Here is a 13,990-nt window from a genome sequence, read left to right as displayed (position 1 = left end):
TAGAAATCCTTAAATATCTTGAGGCTGGTGTTGCCTTGCTTTCTCTCCCCTTTTTTATTTTACTTTTTAGCAATTTCCAATAAACAAATTGTTTGTCAAAGCAATACTAATGTGTGCAAATATGCATGAACCTCAATCATCCTTGTTGGTTTTAGTACATTTTAGCCAACCAAGGGAGAACAAGTTTGATTAGAACTCATATACTGGAAATCTCCATGCTTGTTGTGTCAAACCTATTTCTTCACCACATAAATGACCACATAAATTACTAAAGTGGGGTAAGTGGGATGGCTCTCAAATGAGGGACAGCAAGAAAAAAAAGTAGTACAGTTTAGTTAGAATCAGTTATGCCCACCCAAAATGAGTTATGTCTGTCTGGTGCAGTGCTAAATCTAAAAGTAGTGTTCATGTAGGGAGGTAAATCTTTGACCTTTTCATCCACACGCATGAACACAAATACAGTAATTATTCTCTGAAGATGCCAGCCACAGATGCTGGCAAAACATCAGGAACAAACTCTTCTAGAACATGGCCACATAGCCCAAAAAAAACCACAGAAAACTATGGATGCCGGCCATAAAAGCCTTTGACTTCACAATAATTATGTAGTCTGATTCCTGCTGCAGAAGAAAATGAATACTCCTTCACAGTATATTCTCCTTGTATTTGAATGTCACCGCCAGTGTGGTGTAGTGTTACTTTTATAGTTATATGATTGTGATTTCCATAAATGGAGGAGAAGGACTATCACATGATACAAGTTCTGGCCTGTAGTATGCTAATGCTGCTCCATCATACTCCATTTTGTCTGTTGAGGAGAAGAGCAGCTGGATTGGAAGGGAGTATATTTTGTACCACATGTCTGCAGTTTATAGCATTCAGATGGGCTTTTTAAAAAGTAACTAATAGGTAATAGTTGCCTTCATGAATCATGGGAAATGAAGGCCTTTTTTAAAAAAAAATCTCAACTGACCTCACAACTCTCTAATAAAGGTGAAACTGTAACCCTAATTACTTTTACAAACTTTTGAAGTTCTGAACCACATTATCAAGCAATTATTTAGAAACCTACAAATCACATTTTCCTACATCTTCCTGGAGAAGTAGAAAATATCCTAGGCATTGTATGGATGATCAGCAATTTCTGGTTATCCAAAAGAATAGTGTGAGCACATAATTTGTCATTCTGATAACTATGGTGTGGCAAATGAAATGATGTATAGAGAGAAGATTGTCACATGCTCACATCTAGGCCTTACAGCTTTCACATTATAGTATTTCCCCACACCTGGTAGAGCATATAATGTTCCAATTTCTGCTTACCCACATGTGTAGGAGAAACTCAAAATAAATTATTTCCACATTGTGATGCGAAGAATAAATAGATGTAGCAAATAAAATACAGAATATGCAATATATTTTAAAGGATCTGTGTGCCCAGACAATGCTGACACTCACTGGTTGGCCTCCTTTTACTGGCATATTCATGCAGAAAGGCCTATGCATGCCCTTTTCTGGATGCTGTAGAGGTTGGCATTCCCCTCCTTCTCTGCAGTGCTCAAAGCCCCTCACTCCCCAAAACTTTGAAGTCGTCCTCCATGTCCATTCTGTGCCTCATGGAGAGTTGTAAGTAGCACCTGACTATGTCCTGACATCCAGCTGTGAAATGACTTACAGCTGCACAAAGACCTTCGGGGGACCCTGTTGGATCACAGTGTTGATGTAAACATTTCATGTCTGGATACAAGGACAGAGACAGGTCTTTCTCTGGCCATGCCTGCTCTCCATGATCCAGCAGTATATGCAAAAGGGACCTAGGCATCTTAGGGGCTGTGCAAACTGCCCCTTTTAGAGCCAAATCAGGGCTGCAGCAACCATACACCATGGCCCCGATCTGGCCTTCCCACAGTGCAAAAAATAGGCACAAAAAGCGGATCCTTTTTGTACCCTGGAAAGAGTGCTGTAGCTGCCGCACCATGGATTTATGGCACTCCTTTGGTGCTGTGTCATCTAAACACAGTGCCAAGAGAGCACTGTGATACCGCACACTGTGTGGTGTGCCGTACGGTGTCATGTCACCATGGGGGCGTAGTCAGGGCACACATCGTTGTGTCTTCCTGCATAGCAGATGAGGTTGGACTGGATGGCCTTTGTGGTGTCTTCCAGTTCTATGATTCTATGGCAAATTACAATCTCAGAGAAATCAATGAGCCATCCCATCCAAGTCTTTGCATCAGGGGTCATCTGTGAAATTTATTTCCTTCACTGACAAAAGAGTTTAGATTGACTTCCTTTTCTTGATGAAGCAATTTCTCCCAGTGTCTTGAAGCTGATGACTAAAAATTGCAGTACGGATGTTTCCAGTAATCGTTCTTTCTGTTCCTTTAGTGTTTGCCTTCTAATCATTGCCTGATTTTGAAAAATACAAAGATTTGAGTCATGGGGAAGAATTGCACAATGGATTCTTTTTAAATGGTCATTTTCCTTCTAAAGACGGCATCCTGTCTTCCATCTGTTCTGAAGGCAGCTTACAGAAAAAGTGTCAACACTGGGAAAAAATACAATCATTAAAAGGTATTAAAAATCCCCCAAAACAAATCCCTTCCAATTACAATAAGCACAAGAAAGAACCAAAATGAACCCTAAATCAAAGCTGTTCCATATTATATCCTGAAAATGGGCTATGGAAGAAAAACTGTGTCCACCTGCTGCCTACAATACAATAAAGATGTTGGCATCCAGCAGCAGTGTTAAACAGGACTGGTGACTGGTTCCTCACCTCACCTGAAGATGGAATATCTCCAGTAGAGTCTTAGTGGGTTTTTATGAGAGCAGATGGTCCTTTACTTTGTTTTTGCCAAGAAAACATGATAGGTTTGCTGTAGGGTCACGATAAGTCAAAAACAACTTGAAGTCACACAGGAACAACAAATCTAAAGTCTTGCCCTAGGCCATCTCTGGCTGTTCTTTAAAACCATATTTCTATTTCTCACAGTGGAGATGCATATTCTGTTTAGAGGAGCACTTCAGACACATTCCCACACAGATGTAGATTCCATTGCACCTGAGGATGTGTGTCTAATATTGGTCCATAATTATTGATTCAGTAAACGCCACATGAAAAAAAGCCTGTTTGTTGTGCACACAAATCTGTGTTCTTCGCTGGATTTCATTTCCTGCTTTTAAATGCAAAATAAAATGCTCTAAACTGAGTCCCCTCCCATTAGTTTAAATAACATAACCTTGAGTTGAATTTCCTATCAAACTATCTCTTTTACATCCATCAGTGCCAAGAATCTGATGTTGTTCCTAGCCACTTGAGTTTCTATTGATTCAGTGACCATTTTTAATTTAACAGAAGAGTTAATTTTGATTTTAGTAGAGTGGCAACCTGGGGATATGAAAACCCAACCTCTCTGATGCTACAGCAAATTTCATTAGTCCTATTAAACCTCTTTAAACTTCCTTTAAAACAGCTTGAGTATTCTGTCTAGCATGGGCTCTTCAAATCAGGGTCCAGCCTGTCTAGATTTGATGGTTTTACTTTACAGGGAATAATCATCTATTTGAAGAGCTCATACAAGCTAGGAAAGGCTGCATCAGTTTCCTTTTGCATGACTCAATGGATTATAGCAAAGCCTTTGATTGTATGGATCATGAAAAACTACGTCTTACTCTTAAAGAAATGGTGTTGTCCTAAGGCTACTGTTACAACAGAACATGGAGAAATAGAATGGTTTCCAATGAGCAAGGGAGTCAGGCAAGGCAGCATCAATTCACACTATCTGTTTAACCTATGCACAGAAAATATAATAAATAAAACATGATTAGACTTAGATGAAAGAGACATGAAAGTTGGAAGAAGGGGTATCAACAATTTAAGAAATCCAGATGACACCACACTACTAGAAGAAAATAGCAAAACATGGAACATGCCGTCGTATTTCCCATTCCTATGTACAGTTGGGAAAGCTGAACAGTGAAGAAAGTGGATAGGAAGAGAAGCAACTCATTTGAAATCTGGTACTGGAGAATTGTTCTGTGGATACTGTCAACTGCTAAAAAGACAAATAAATGGGTTCTAGAGCAAAGTAGAAAGGCAGGTTTACTGCTGAACATAAAGAAATCAGCAATAATAACCATGGGGGATCTACATAGATTCAACCAAGGCAATGAATGTTTAAAATTTATCTTGTTGTTTAATTTTTATTTTATTGCTCTTTGGTTAATGTTTTTATGACTGGGGGAGGTTTGGAATATGGGATTGTTTATAACTGTGCATTTTTATTCATGTGATATTTTACTGTTATATTTGTGTTGTAATCCACAGAGTTCCCCTGTCTTGGATCAAATATTGATCAGAATGGAGACTACAGCCAAGAAATCAGAAAAAGACTAGAAATGGGAAGGGCAGCTATGAAAGAACTAGACATGATCCTAAAGAGTAAAGATTCTAACTGAGTTAGAATTGTCCAAGCCATCATACAGTGGGACTATAATGGCAGAGCAAAATGTGTTCCTTATATAAAATGGAAAATCAAGGTTTGTTATTTGTAATTTATACTTTTTTGAATATTTGCAAGCCATGGATGCTTGAATCCATGAGTAAAATAAAAAGAATATCCATGGATAAGGAGGGCTGACTCTATTGCGCATCACCGTGTAGGGATGTGAGAACTGGGCAGTGAAAAAAGTGAGTAAGGAAAAAAAATCAACTCATTCAAGATGTGCTGGAGAAGAATACTAAGGCTACTAGGGACAGTCAAAAAGACAAACAAATGGGTCCTTGAACAGATCAAGCCTAAAATTTCCCTGTAAGCAAAGATGATCAAATTGAAGCTGTAGTACTTTGGCCACATCAAGGGAAGGCATAAGTCATTAGAAAAGATAATACTGCTGGCAATGTAGAAGGTTGTAGAAAGAGAGGAAATCCACACACTAGATGGATGGACTAAATCAAGGAGGTCATGGACCTGAGTTTGAAAGCCCTAAGCAGAGCAGTGGAGGGCATGGGAGTCCTGGAGATGTCTCATCCGCACAGTTGCCATGAGTTGGGGTTGACCTAAGGGAAGTCGTCGTCAACAACAACAACAACAACAACAACCAAACAAATCTAGCTGGGGTAAGATGAGGTAGGCTGAGGACCAAGGGGAAAACTGGAACATTTTTAAAGCAGCTATAAAAGTAGGACAATAAAGGATGAATCAGGATTGTCCATCAGGGCAATTGGAGGGTATTAGAGCTGTCCAATTTGAGTTCAGAGACTATGAAATGAAAGGGATTGCATTTCCAACTTGCTGAGCACCAACAGAGCATACAGACATCAGTAATAGCAGAGATTGCCTCATCATAAGCTTCCCCTGTACAGTTCGAGATATCAGAGTGGTAGTGTATTATATTCCAATTTAAATTAACAATAATTGATTTTTATATTTTCATCTTTATATATAAATATTGACACATTTTATGGAAATTTAAATTTCCTTTTGTCCCCCTTTTTTTTTGTAAATGCAAACACAACTACCTTCACCAAAACTTGCCTGAAATAGCACTTTAGAATGGCAAACCTTTTTCCCTTTAAGAAAGGCAACTCTTTTCTATATACACTTCAGTCCAAGATTGTAGATTATACCTCATTGGGAAGCACTATTTGGCAGAAATAGGTAGACATATGCTCAAATATTGTGAAAACAAATGATTTGGTTATTATCAGTATCTACAGTCAGCCCTCCATATCCAAGGATTTTTTTATCCATTGATTCAGGCATCCACAGCTTGCAAATATTTTAATAATATAGAAATTCCAAAAAGCAAAGCTTTTTGCCCTTTTATATAAGGGACACCATTTTACTATGCCATGGTATTTAATAGGACTTGAGCATCCATAGAATTTGTTATCCACAGGGAGTCCTGAAACCAAACCTCAGCAGATACAGAGGGCCTACTGTATATGCTTTAAGATGCTCCTTCCTCCCTTTTTCCTCCCTCCCTCAGTTTAAACTTTGTTTAAACTCACTCAGTTTAAACGTTCAGGTGGTCAAGTGTTAAAAGAGTTTTGACCCACCCTGTTCTGGGTTATCCAGTTACAAATACCCTTCACCTTTCATCTAGCAACCTATCATGTCAAAGCACCATGGCATATGAAACTCATCCATTTATGCTACCAACAGATGGAGTGCAGAAAAAGAAAACAAACATAGTGTGCTACAGTTCTTTGTCATGTCCAAATGTGAGAGTCTCATCCAGTTTTATTTTTTTAGTTTGGTCTAAAGTAATATAAATGTGAATGAGATGAAGTCAGATATTCTGTAACTGTTTCAAGATATTGAAAACCTGACCAAATATTGGACTAGTAACCAAAAGCCTGTGAGTTTTAACTGAATTTGTACTGAAGAAAAAGATATATAAATCATTTTCTTTTCATTTATATCCCTTTTTCTAGCAGGAATGGGACTCAAGGCAGTCTGAGACTGCTTTAACTGCCCTGGCTCAGTCCTAGGGAATCCTGGGAACTGTTGTTTATTGTGGCACCAGAGCTCTTTGACTGAGAAGGCTAAACGTCTCACAAAATTACAGTTCTCAGAATTCCCTAGCATTGAACCAGGCCATTTAAAGTGGTCTCAAACTGGATTATTTCTGCAGTGTGTTGGTCTGGAGAGGGCCTTCTTGGTGGCTGCTCCCACCCCTTGGGCCTCACTCTCTCTAGGGAGGCCAGAATGGCTCCCACCATGCTCTCCTTCCTTTGACAAGTTAAAACATACATATGACATCAGAGTTTCTGAATGGGCTTTTAATTGTGTACTGTGCTATTTAATGATATGCATTAGTCTTTTACCATTGAGCCAGGGCAGTTAAAGCAATCTCAGACTGGATTATTGCTGCAATGTGTTTTGGACATCTATTGTTCTCACCAAAGGAGAAGGAGAAGGCAAAGGCCCATACAGACAGGCCAAAATAAAGCTGCTTTGGGTCATTTTGGAGGTATGCTGTTTAACTGATGCATGCATCCTAACAGGCCAGAAGCCATGCTAAAGTCACACTCCAGTCCTAAGGACTGGACCACAGCTTTGGCACAGCTTCTGGCCTCTTAGTACACATGCATCATTTAAACAGCTTACCTCCAAAGTGACCCGAAGCAGCTTTATTTTGGACTGTCTGCATGGGCCCTTATTTAAATCAAACGTTTTATTCTCAATTGCAAAAGATGGACAGATAGAAAAGGGTCTCTCCAGTCCAGAAGGTCGTCATCATCATCATCATCATCATCTTGAGTACATCTTGTATGTGCCTTGCACACTCCATTAATGTGTGTGGTTGTCTCTCAGTTTTGCAAAGCAACAGCTTGCACTAAAGAGATAGCTATGTTCATCTGTTTCAGTAAAAAAAAAAAAGGAGGGGAGCAAAAATATCTTGAAACTTATTTTATCTTGTGTTTTTGTGGATTTCAGTTTACTTTGTAAAATGAACTGATGGTGTATAGTATCCAAGCCACAGGTATTTAAGCACAGATACATAGTTTTAGGGCTTGGATTAAAGTCTAATAGAAAGTTATAAAAGATGACACTGGCCTTCAACTTTCAAAGTGTTATATAAGATGATAGAGATCCAACAAGAAGCTGACCTATTGGTTTTAAAGTGTCAAAATAATACTTTGTGCTTTCTTGCAGCTCAGTTCTCTTTAAAGAAAAGACTTATCTGAGGAGCACATTTTGCAGTAGGGTATACATCATTTAAAGCTTTCTAATTTCAAAGCCATCATGACAGACTTTTCACTGTTCTTTTTATTTCTCTGTCCCAGAAGGTATTGCTAGCCCCGGATCCCAATGACAGTGATAGGAGGGTCTTGTGGCTTCTTGGTTGACCCTAATATTGCTCATCTGTGGATTAGGACTTTCATGTACCAGGAAGGATATCTTTGATTCTCTGTTTCTGATAAGGATATGGTAATTTGGGATAATTGGCAAGATTGAAGCTATGGTTGAATTTATGCAAATGTGATACATAAAAGCACAGAATATATAAACTTACCAGGTGAGAAAAGTTGGTTGTAAATTAACAACATACCCCAGGGGCAATTGCATAGAAGCTTGTGCTGGAATAGCAGTGAAGTGATCTCTGCCAGGATGTGCCTTAGACGTCACAAATACTGGAGCACCAAATATTTTGGGGGCATTTCAAGCAGTTTTTCACAAATCATCTTTAATGTGTAGATTGAGGGCTTCAACAGACAGGCCAAAATAAAGTTGCTTTGGGTCACTTTGGAGGTATGCTGTTTAAATGACACACACATCTTAAGAGGCCAGAAGCTGCACCAAAGCTGCGCTCTGGTCCATAGGACTGGAGCGTGGTTTTGGCGTGGCTTCTGGCCTCTTAGGACGCATGCAGCATTTAAACAGCATACATTCAAAGTGACCCAAAGCAGCTTTATTTTGGCCTGTCTGTTTGGGCCCTCACTTCTAGCTGTCTAGGAAGAATGTCTTAGCAAATTATCCCAGAAATCCATTGACTTGGGAAGATCTGGATTATTTTTACGTGATTGTAATGAATGCTGTTGCAACAATTTTTTCTAATTCTCAATTAATTTAATTCTGCACAGGAGCTTTGCAGAAACCAGTAGACTATGTGATGGTCCTGGAAGAATCAGAGGAGTTTATCGCATGAACTTTAAAACTGGCTGAAGCCTCCCAGGCTGCAACTGGGCATGAGATGGTGGCGGAGATTATTGCATGCTAAATTGCCACCTAATTGCTGGATGCCATCAACATGGGTCCAAGCTGAGGTTTGAGCCGGTTTTAAAGTTAATGTAATAAGCTCCTCAGCTTAGTTCCTTTTTTAGTCTATTGCAAACGTTTCCTGGGATAACCTGTCATTTCGCAATGAGATGGACTCTTTTCTTCAGAAACTGTGTGTACTTGAACCTCTTTCTAGAATACCGTAATAAGGACAGTATATTAGTTTCACTTTTTAAAGCTATGACCTTGGGCAGTTGAGCTAGTGATTAACTTAGTGAAAAATCTAATCAGCTGCACATTAAGTCTTATTTATTCATTTTTAATGTATTTTCCCCAGCACCATTTTCTCATTCAGAGGAAAATAAACTTGCATTGTTAATTCTTTTAAATCACCTAGAAGACTAAAAGATCCATATTTTAATGGGCTCAGTACAGACGTCTTTTATAGACAAAATGATTTAATACATTCATAAAAGGAATGTTCTTCTATAGGTGAAGAAAACAAATTAAAGTTTAATGTGCAGTATAAACGCACTTTTCCAGGGGTGACTGTTGCAACCCATGTAAGAGGAGTGGTGTGTTTGCTCTGGGTTTTAGTTAGAAAGTGCAAAGAGGTATTCAAAATTTTGGCTATATTTGGGGGGTTGTTTTCACCACCTGCAATGGCTCATTTAAAATTCAGATTAAAACTAATAGTAGATTCCCTATGCCAATATATCTGCCATTGCATTTTTTAATATTCTGTTCATATTACAGACCTCTTCTGCCCTTCATGATTTTGTTTTTAAAGATTTATTTTAGCATCCACTTACTTGCCTCTTATTGCCATTGGACATCCCTGAATCTATTCTGAATTCTCATTGCTGACTCAGCAATGATCTCCAACATTTTATATTATGACCCTTCTGACCAGGAACCATGGCAAAGCATCCTTTGTAGAGCACTTAATGGTAGTATATAGTAGTGTATATATATTCATTTCTGTTGCTATTGTTGCTATTACCTCTACTATTAGGAGAAATAGTATCCATATCATTGTAACTTTCATCCCTATTGCCTTTATTATTATTGTTACTGCTACTAGTAGTACCAGCAGTAGTGAAAGCATCAATACTACTTGTATTTGCCAGTCTGCTTAACATCCATACTGTGTAGAGATTAGGGAGAGGACATTTGAAGATGAAGATATAAAGGCAGTTGAGAACTTAGGAGCATGTCATTTCAGTGCAAGTTTTTACATAATTCAGCATTATAGAACCAGAGAGGTTTGGCTGAGTAATGACTAATTATACTATAATAATTATCATAATAGCATTAATTATTATCACAACAACTATTATACTGTTATACTAATTATCATAGCTTGTATTCCCAAGTACAGTTGGCCCTCCTTATCCATTCATTCTGCATCTATGAATTCAACCATCCACAGCTTGAAAATACACACACACACACACACACACACACACACACATATATATATATTTAAAATCCCCAAAACCAAGCTTTGATTTTGCCATTTTATATAAGAGACACTGTTTTACTATGCTACAGTATATAATGGGACATGAGCATCCATGGATTTTGGTATTCATGGGTAGTCGTGGAACCAAACCCCAGTGGATACCAAGGGCCCTCTGTATTCAAGATACTGTATTTCTTTAAATCTTTCATAATAAAATAAACCAACACCAGACAATGGGTTGGGAGCAGAGCTGGATAATTCTGGTTAAGAAAAGGAAATGGACAGTGATGCTGAATTATTGCATTTTCAGATTTTCATCCCAGTTCCATGCTAAATCTGAGCCATGGACAGCAACACATTAAAACCAAATACAGCCATGCTACCCAGCCCCCAGTCTGGCTCCATGTAATGTGATTCTCATTAGACAAAATCCGAAGGACAACATTCTTCCAGAGGCATATTAATCTTGAGTGATTTGCATATTTCATTGCATTTTTCTTATGGCAATTATGAAAATCAAAGCTTGAGCAAACAACAACACACTTCCACAAGGAACAATCCAATCATCAATCCTCTTATATAGAACGAATTGCAATTCATGCTAAAATTTGCATCTTCCTTTTTTGCTATTAAATCCAGAAACTTAATAAAAAAGCATATCTTGTATAGGTTTGTGGCAGGGGACATTCTATCCTTGATTAACGTGAATACTGAAAAAGCTTGGTTATGAAAGGTTGATATTCTGATACAAATGTATGATCAAATGTGTGGCAATAAATAACCACAACTGTTCAAAGTAGTTCTAGTGCACCAGCCCTAAACAAAAACAAAAACAAAAAAATACCATAAAATGAAAGAGCAGAAAACGGATTACTATGGTGAATTACAATGCTTTTGGGAGTGATTATGGCATCTATAATTAAATGGGTAAGAGATCATAAATGAGAAGAAAATCTAGATGACATTTTGAGAAAGAAAATACACAAAAAGTTGGGTTTTACATGTTTAGAGACACATTTATGCCATGGATGAAGCATATTTGAAACCACACCATGTTATGCAGGTTGGCCATCAGCTAGGGGCAAGCTGCATCCAGGGATCCAGGACCCAGTCTATTTTAGGGCCCAATCTACTGTGACACCACCACTTCACAAAACTGAAACCAGAAGTAGTCAGAGGTATACTTCCAGTTATATAAAATCCCTTTTTGTGAGTCAAATAGGTACATGGGGATAAGTTTTGCTTTAAAGGAGAATCACTGCTCCAGTAGTATTTGGGGGAAGGGGTGTTTTTAACCATTTTTTGGGGTTATAGGCAAAAAGGAGGTTCCAGGAGCACAAAATGGGTACAGTCATGTATTGTCCAGCCCTGCCACAATATCAAATTTAGGTTAATACCAAACTAGGTTTAATATATATTTTTACTATCTGCAGACTTTGAAACTGAAATCATGCTAATACAGTATTTATACTCTTTCTGGATTGGAAAACATACAGTTGTATTTGCATTGAATGCACAGGCACTCACAGATAGCAATAGCAAGCACATTTCTATATCTCTTCATAGTGAACTAGCACCCCCTAAGCAGTTTACAATGTGTACACCAATTGCCCCCAACAAGCTGGGTACTCCATTTACTAACCTATGAAAGGATGGAAGGTTGAGTGGACCCTTGGAGCCTTGCCTGGGATTGAACTCATAACCTTGTGGTTGCAGTACTGGCATTTAACCACTGCACCACCAGGGCTCCCTGGTCACCAGGGTCAGATTTCTTCTGACCCTCACAATCATGAATGTGACATCATTTTGTCCCTCATGAGAATAGTCTCTGTGCAAGAAAAGGACAAACTGCTATATTAGGATTGTAAGACTTTGGAACAAGATGAGGGGTGGCAAAAATGGAGCATTCAGTGTGTCTTCTTGCTTCCCCAAGCAAGAAGTAGATTTTTAAAAAAAATAAAAGTGGAATTGATGGAGACCAGAAGATTTTCCACTTCATTTGTTTTGAGCAGCTACAATCAAATATACATGAAAGAGTAAAGATGGGAAATGTATGCACCACTGCTTTCACCACCAGAGATTTTGAGACCATTCATGCATGAATGAACCCAGAATTTTCATACTACCCAGTGAATTTTACCCAGGTATATCACCCACTGCCTACTTGGACCACCACCAGTGCTGGAATTCATGCTTTCCTTCAAAGGGAGGGAGGAGAAGGAGCATCAGCAAGAAAGTATCTGTTCCTTAAGAGTGAAGTAAAATGGAGCAAAATATGTTATTCTTCCAGCCATCGTTTGGGAGGGGGGACAAGTCTGCACCTGCCTTTGAGTTAAATTTGGCCAACGAGTGAAGTCTTACATTTATGATAGACATTTGTGACCCATCATTTCAATTCCTCTCTTAATTGAGAAGAATGCATTTTACAATTCCAACTAAAGTCTGTTTTGCAGAACTCCTTCTTTCTCTTGCACAGAAAGAAACAGAATAACTGGAATGAAGGATTAGGAATGCAACAAAACAGAAAGACAACTGCAATGACAGGCATTTAAGGCCTGTTACTCTTGAAGTCTGATGTTCTAGACACTGTTGTTTTTCATAACTTGTTTAATATAGCAATACTGAGCATTTTTAGCAGATGTCACAAAAAATTAAGTTCCATTTCATGAAAGGAAATTAGGGTTCTCTCAAGGTCAAACATGGGAAGAAAGGAGCCATTCCTATTATTTCCTCCTCTTCTCCATCCCACTTTGGATGCATCTATGGAGTTTATCGCATGGTTAAAAAAAGTGACTTACTTTGTCCGGTTTGAATCCTCTTATGGGATGCAGCCGGGTTCTATCACCCACTTTGTCGCCGATGCCACCTCCCGACTGCATCCCGCCTAAAACCCAGCTAGAATCCACCCTCAGCTGCCTGATTTGTGCCCTCATCTGGCCAATTTGCAAAGTCACAAAGCTCCTGACTTTGCAAATTGGCCAGCTGAGAGCAGATTCTAGCTGGATTTTAGGCAGAATGCAGCTGGGCATCGGTGGCATCGTCCATCTCATTTTACCCGGCTGCATCCCAAATTAGGATTGAAAATGGAAGTGGTAAAATGGTTTATTCTTGAATGCGATAAACTCCTACGCTTTAGAAATAATAAGAGTTTGACACCACTTTAAATGTTGTAGCTCCATCCTTTGGAATCCTGCAATCTGTAGTTTTACAAGGTCTTTAGCCTTCTCTACCAAAGAGGGCTGGTCCCTCACAAAACTAATGTCCAAGGATTCTATAGGATGGAGTCAGGGCAGTGAAAGTAGTTGCATTATTTATACAGGGCAGAGTAGACACACTCCCTGTCCCTATCCACTCTTGCCCTGCTATCATTTTTCCTCAACTTGGATTTTATCTCCCAGCCTGTTGTGTAGCAGCAGCAGCACTGCTTTCACCTGTCTGCTTACTTGCTCTCTGTTTAAAGCAACAACTGGCAGCTATGTACAGCTGCTGCTTCTTTAAAGGGCAAACAGGCAGTCCTGTGAAATAAAACAAGAGAGAGAGAGTGGGGATAATATGTACAGCCCAGTAATCTTTCTTTCCCCCCACTTCTCCCCAATACCTATTTCATATGTTGTCTTGTTTAAAGTGTAATTTTAAGTATGGATGGGCACTAGGGATGGTTATATCTACCCCTGCACTATAGGTACCAAAGGAGATGCAGTGGATTCTGGCTTCGCTAGAACCTGAACCACACATAATCAGTAGGCACTAAAAAATATGGACAATTCTTAGCCATCTACTGAAGGGCCAAAAC

The sequence above is a fragment of the Sceloporus occidentalis genome, unplaced genomic scaffold, assembly GCF_023333645.1.
Source record: "Sceloporus occidentalis isolate IW3139 unplaced genomic scaffold, rSceOcc1.0.p SCAF_3, whole genome shotgun sequence".
NCBI lineage: Eukaryota > Metazoa > Chordata > Lepidosauria > Squamata > Phrynosomatidae > Sceloporus > Sceloporus occidentalis.
Note: the sequence above shows the minus strand (reverse complement) of the source record.